We start from the raw sequence: 6,544 nt of genomic DNA on the forward strand, positions 1-6,544 counted from the left end.
TTGGTGCATGGTCTCCAGCCTCTCTTTGAAAACCCTTTTACAAATAAATGCTAGGCCAGTGCTGCCTTAGTAGCCTTGAGTTGAAGATGGCAGAGCCACATGATGGAAGGAGCCCAAGTGCCTGCATTTCTGCTTAGAGGAGAGCCGTGTTACTGAACATGTTGGGCTTTATTCGTGCAAGAAAGAAACTTCAGTTGTGTTTGAGCCATCAGACATTTGGGGATTTGTTTGTTAGAGCACCTCCCATTGCCTTAACAAATGCAATGAGATACCATTTTGAAATTTTAATTTTCATCAGCAATAAGAGAAAATTCTATTTAGAAGCTGTAATATAAAATTTAATACCTTTGTTTTAAAATTTATCATCAATGATACAATTTCCTTCCAGGCTTTTTTTTTTTAATGTGGGATTGATTAAACACGCTGATTTGTAAAACATGTTATTTTATGTAATAGGTCACCCATTTTCAAGATTTAAGAAATAGCACACAGTAGTGGTGGAAATTGTCTGTATCACAACTGTGTGAATGTTAATATCCTGGTTGCGATGTTGTACTATATGTCTGCAAAATGTCACCTTTGAGGGTGGGAGCACTGGGTGAAGGGTATACTGGACTCCTGTTGTTTCTCACAACTTCCCTTGAATCTATAATTATCTTTAAAAATTATTAAAAATCACACTAGGCAAAATCATTTTCATTAAAAATATGAAATACACAACTCATGAAACATACTTTGGAAAATAACATTTTCCCATATTTTAAAATTTACTTTTTTGAATAGGCAATATAGTCACAAGGTTCAGAAAATTTTAAGTTGAAAGAGTCATTTAGTAAAAGTCCTCCTTTCATCCTTACTTCTCCTCTCCCCAGTCCAACCTGCCTTATACCCTGTGGGGTCACTGTTTTTGGTGTCTCGTATATCCTTCCACATTTTCTCCAGGTGTATACAAGCAAATTGGAATACAGATTTATATTCCCCCCTCAATACAAAAGGTAGCATGAAGCCACAGTTTTGTACTTTCCTTTTTTGTTTATACAATGTATATGTATTGGAGAATTAGGGATCATTCTATACACGCACACAGAGAAATCTCCTCTTTCTCTAGTGCTCCATTGTATTCAGAGTATGGTTATACCATAATTTTTGCCCATAAATTTTGCTTATCACTAAGGCATTGGTGTACACATTAGTTGTTTGCTTAATGGATAAATTATGGTGGTTCAGAGGGCACCAGGAGAGAAGCCTGGGGCAGAGCGGCTTCTTCCAGGAAGCAGTGGCAGCAGGCAGAGTGGGTGAGTGGTAGAGCCCGCCAGGTGGAGAAACGCATGAGCCATCCTTCGGCAATCGTGAAGATGACCCCACTGCTGGCAGGAACGCAGTGCTTCTGGAAGCAGTGAGAATGACACTAAGGCTCTCTCCCAGCCCACACTTCTCCCTCGGGCTCATAACTCAGCCCCTCTACTGCTCCCTTCCAGTATTTCTGCATCAATGTTCTGTTTGACTAAATCCTCCCTTCCTGAGGCCATCTAACCCATGCTTCAGTAGCCATAAGTTGATGACTCCCAAATGTGCATCACTAGTCTAGATTTCTCTTCTGAACTTCAGACTTGCGTGTCCAACTGCCTTCTCCCATCTCCACTTGGCGATCTCAAAAGCACCACCAATTCTTCATTTCCAAGACATTGGTCACATTACATCTTCCCAAATCTGACCTTCTTCCAGTGTTCCCTCTCCCAGAGAATGGCACTTCCATCCAACTGCACAAGCTACAAACCTAAGACTCATCTTCAACACCTTCTTCTTCTCTTGCATTTTCCCACGTCCAGTCCTCTCAAATATTCCTTAGATCTGGACCCTTCCATCTCCACTGCTCACTTTAATACAAGTTACCACAGGCTATCATAATCTCTTACTAGTATGTCGCAGCCAAAGTGGTTTTTTTTTTTTTTGTAACTTGAAATCTAATTTTGTCACCTGCTTAAATCTTTTAATAACTTTCTATTGCTTTTAAAATTAAACGAGGCCATCGGAGGATGGTCTTCAAGATCCTACATAGTCTGACCCTGCCTATTTCCTCCATTCTCACCTTGTACTATGTACCTGCTAGCTCTTGGGGCTTTTTTACCCCAAGACCGTGCTCCCTCCTGCCATGGGCCTTTTGCTCACACTCTTCCTTCTGTCTGGATCATTAACTTCTGTTTATTCTTCAAAGCACAACTCATAGAAGTGTTCTACTGATCTTTTGCTTTGGTCAGCTTCCTTTTCTTTATTTCTGTGATCTCCTTTTGTTATTAGATATTCCTTTGAGTGGTTCCAAGCTTTGATTACCATCTGTCTCCTCCACTAGGCTGTAAGCAACCTGAGTCTAGGAACTGCCTGTTTTTGCTTATCATTGTTACACAGCAATTAAATTTTATATAAATGAATGATTGCTTGTGGCATAACAGTACTGTTTGCTACTCTTACCCCCTACCATCCCCTTGGAGACACAGCCCTATCTCTTGCTTCCTGGGGATACCATGGAACAAGAAGCATCCACCAGTGGAGAGCTCATGCTCTGGAAGCACGGAGATCCGGGCCTGTTTTGGTGCTGCCGTTTATCAGCTGTGGATTCTTGAGCAAATCCCTTTATCACTCTGAACTTCAGTTCCCCATTCTCTAAAAGAGGGTTACCACTTACCTCATTAGGTGGTTGTTGATGTTTTTTACAGTCACACCCAATACTTTATATATATATATATATATATATATATATATATATATATATATATATTTAAATCATCTAATCCATTTTCAAAATTCCTAATTGTCCCACAGTGCCTTTTTTCATATATATTTTTATTGAAGTATAGTCAATTTACAATGTTGTGTCAGTTTCTGGTTCACAGCACAATGCTTCAATCATACATGAACACACATATGTTCATTTTCATATCCTTTTTAACATTTTTTATTGATTTATAATCATTTTACAATGTTGTGTCAAATTCGAGTGTTCAGCACAATTTTTCAGTCATACATGGACATATACACACTCATTGTCACATTTTTTTCTCTGTGAGCTACCATAACATTTTGTGTATATTTCCCCGTGCTATACAGTATAATCGTGTTTATCTATTCTACAATTTTGAAATCCCCGTCTATCCCTTCCCACCCTCTGCCGCCCTGGCAACTACAAGTCTATATTCTCTGTCTATGAGTCTATTTCTGTCCTCTATTTACGCTTTGTTTTTGTTTGTTTGTTTGTTTTTGTTTTTGTTTTTTTTTTTGATTCCACATATGAGCGATCTCATATGGTATTTCTCTTTCTCTTTCTGGCTTACTTCACTTAGAATGACATTCTCTAGGAGCATCCGTGTTGCTGCAAATGGCATTATGTTGTCAGTTTTTATGGCTGAGTAGTATTCCATTGTATAAATATACCACTGCTTCTTTATCCAGTCATCTGTTGATGGACATTTAGGCTGTTTCCATGTTTTGGCTATTGTAAATAGTGCTGCTATGAACATTGGGGTGCAGGTATCATCCTGAAGTAGGGATACAAGCCCAGGAGTGGGATTCCTGGGTCATAAGGTAAGTCTATTCCTAGTCTTTTGAGGAATCTCCACACTGTTTTCCATAGTGGCTGCCCCAAACTGCATTCCCACCAGCAGTATAGGAGGGTTCCCCTTTCTCCACAGCCTCTCCAGCATTTGTCATTTGTGGATTTTTGAATGACGGCCATTCTGACTGGTGTAAGGTGATACCTCATTGTAGTTTTGATTTGCATTTCTCTGATAATTAGTAATACTGAGCATTTTTTCATGTGCCTTTTGATCATTTGTATGTCTTCCTTGGAGAACTGCTTGTTTAGGCCTTTTTCACCGTAAGTTAATACAAGATATTGAATATAGTTCCCTGTGCTAGACAGTATGAACTTGTGTTCATATTTATTTTATATATAGTAGTTAGTATCTGCAGATCTCGAACTCCCAATTTATCCCTTCCCGCAATGACTTTTTTCAGCTTTTCTTTTTTGAAACTAGGATCCAATCAAAGTTCACTCATTGCATTTAGATGTCATACCTCTTGTCTTTCATGATATTGACACTTTTGAAGAGTTCAGGCCCATTGTCTCATAGAATGTCCCATGTTCAGCATTTGGCTGCTGCCTCATGTTTAGAGTCAGGTGAAGCATTTTTGGTGAAAGGACCCTATCAACCATGATGTGTACTTCCCCATACTCTCCACCAGGGGGCATACAATACAAGTTTGTCCCATGATTGGTGATGCTAAATTCAATCCTTAAATTTTTTTTTAATTTTAATTTTTTTTAATTTTTAATGATTAAGGTGGCATTACCTAACAGAGCTGTGACGGGAGATTAAATGAAGGCATGTACCCAAGGGGTCTGGTCTATAAACCTTACTTCTTCCCCATTCCCCTTCAGCCTTCACTTTGGGGCAAATACACAACATTGCTGACTCCACTTTCCTAGCACAGGTGCCTCTTGGTGGGACTGGTAGCCTCACTAACTTGAGACTACTTTTTAAAAATAATTTTTATTATGAAACATTCAAACATACACAAAAGTAGAGAGAGTAATATAATGAATCTCAATGTATTCATCACCCTGTTCGAAAAAAAAAAAATTACCACCATTTTGTTGGTAAGTTTTGTAATTACTTTTGAGTTTTATCCTTTGAGCCTCTCTTTTCTTTCCCAAACACACAGATCCCTGAATTCTGCAGGGGACATTTGGGAAAACTTTTCACCCATGAATTCTCCTTGTTCCATTGGCCCAGCTTGGCAAGTAAGTGCTCATGATAAATGCACGTTGCTGGAGATGGCAGGTGCTGGTTCAGCACGTCCAGAAATTGCTCCGATGCTTCTCAGACTGTGCACAAATCACCTGGGGTTCGTGTGAAATTACAGATGCTGATTCTGTAGCTCTGGACTGGGGTCTGAAACTCTGCATCTCCGAACAAACTTCTAGGCAATGCCAGTGATCCTGCTCTGAGAAAATGCTTTGAGTAGCTGAGTGCTCTTAGAGGGAAAAGTCTAGATACTTTGGATACAGATGATTAGAAGGAAACATCTGATAAGAAGGAAACAAGTTAAGTAATACCTGAAGTTCCTTCCGGCCCTTAAATTGTTTCAGTCTTTGTTCCTAACCTCTAGCAACTGCAGGAGTAACTAAGCACAAGGATTCCACCCCCTGCTTCTGGGAAGAAGAAAAGCAAGCTTGAATTAAAAACTTGAGCCCCTTCCCTCAGTCTGGGAAAGAATTGCACTTGGTTTGTTCCAGTTCCTCCTATATAATCAACAATCCTAGGGGCTAGTTAGAGGCAATGGAAGCACTGCCGAGTCTGTCACACAGACTTTTCCTTACCTTTTTTTTTTTTTTTTAAAGAAGCTATAACTTTATTAATGATAGAAACAGTACAAATTTCAAACCAAGCTGCAGTTACTCTTTTGAACCCCCCCCCAAAAGTCCTGTTTTCAGGAGATTACATTGCTAATTTTTTAATAGCATTTACAATATCATTACTGTTGTTCTGCAGGGCTCGGACTGCCTTTGCTCTCGACGCGTTTGCTTGTGACATGACCAGTTCTACGTCTTAAATTCCACGCCTGTTTCATCAACTTCATTCTCTTCACTCTCCTCTTGTACAGTTGGAGTCTGTGTGTTTTCTGGAATATTTGAGACAGCTTCACCTTGAACTTTGAATTTCTCAGCAGCTGCTAGATGTGCTTGCTGAGATAAATCCTCGATCTTGGCTTCCCCAAAAAACTATGTAGGTATCTGAAGCTGGGCTCTTGTAGACATCTGGTTTTGTGATGACGAAGAAATATTCTTAGATTTCCGGACAGTGACTCTGGTAACCCCTGTAACCTGTTGAAGACCCAGTTTGGACATAGCCTTCCGTGCCTTCTCTTCACTCCTGCTCTGTTTTGCTTTACTGACTGGTTCTTCATCTATTTCAGCTGCCGCTGCCCGCTGGGCTTTTTGTGTGGTTGTCTGTGTGGAATCCTGTTCCTCGAGCTCTGGTACTGATTCGTCACTGTCACATTCTGTTCCAGACCCTGTCCCAGCCTGGGGCTGTGGCAACTCCTGCTCTGTAGCAGGGATGGGAGGGTTTCTGTGACTTCACCGGGCATTTTGTGTGGGGAACACAGAACCAAGATGGTGGCAGAAAGAGAGCGAGTGAGAGCGTGACCCACGCCTGTTGCAGGAGCCCTTACCTTTTAAAGTATTTGTTTCTCTAGGCAGGCAGATGTGTAGTTAAATGCACAGATGACCCAGTCTAGGCAGGTGTAGCCCAAGAATTTGTAATTTTAATAAGCACCCAGGTGATGAAGACTAGGTGCAGTTTCTTGTAGTCATGAGAAATGGGAGGAGTGGTTGGAAAATTTCAAACAGTTTGCTCATACTTTAATCTTAGATTATCATACTGGCGTGGAATTTGCTCAGTCAGCCATCACATATTAAGCATATGGACAAACAAGACAGAAACAGTGCTAGGAGACCCACAAAAAATAAACATGCAAACGAAAA

At 40.3% G+C, this 6,544-nt stretch overlaps 1 pseudogene; it reads right to left on the bottom strand.

The window, feature by feature from the left end:
- Window positions 1-5,394: 5,394 nt before the first annotated feature.
- On the bottom strand, window positions 5,395-6,147 carry LOC116665800 (annotated as a pseudogene).
- Between the last annotated feature and the right edge of the window lie 397 nt (window positions 6,148-6,544).

Source organism: Camelus ferus, chromosome 9, assembly GCF_009834535.1.
Source record: "Camelus ferus isolate YT-003-E chromosome 9, BCGSAC_Cfer_1.0, whole genome shotgun sequence".
In the NCBI taxonomy this organism is placed as follows: Eukaryota; Metazoa; Chordata; class Mammalia; order Artiodactyla; family Camelidae; genus Camelus; species Camelus ferus.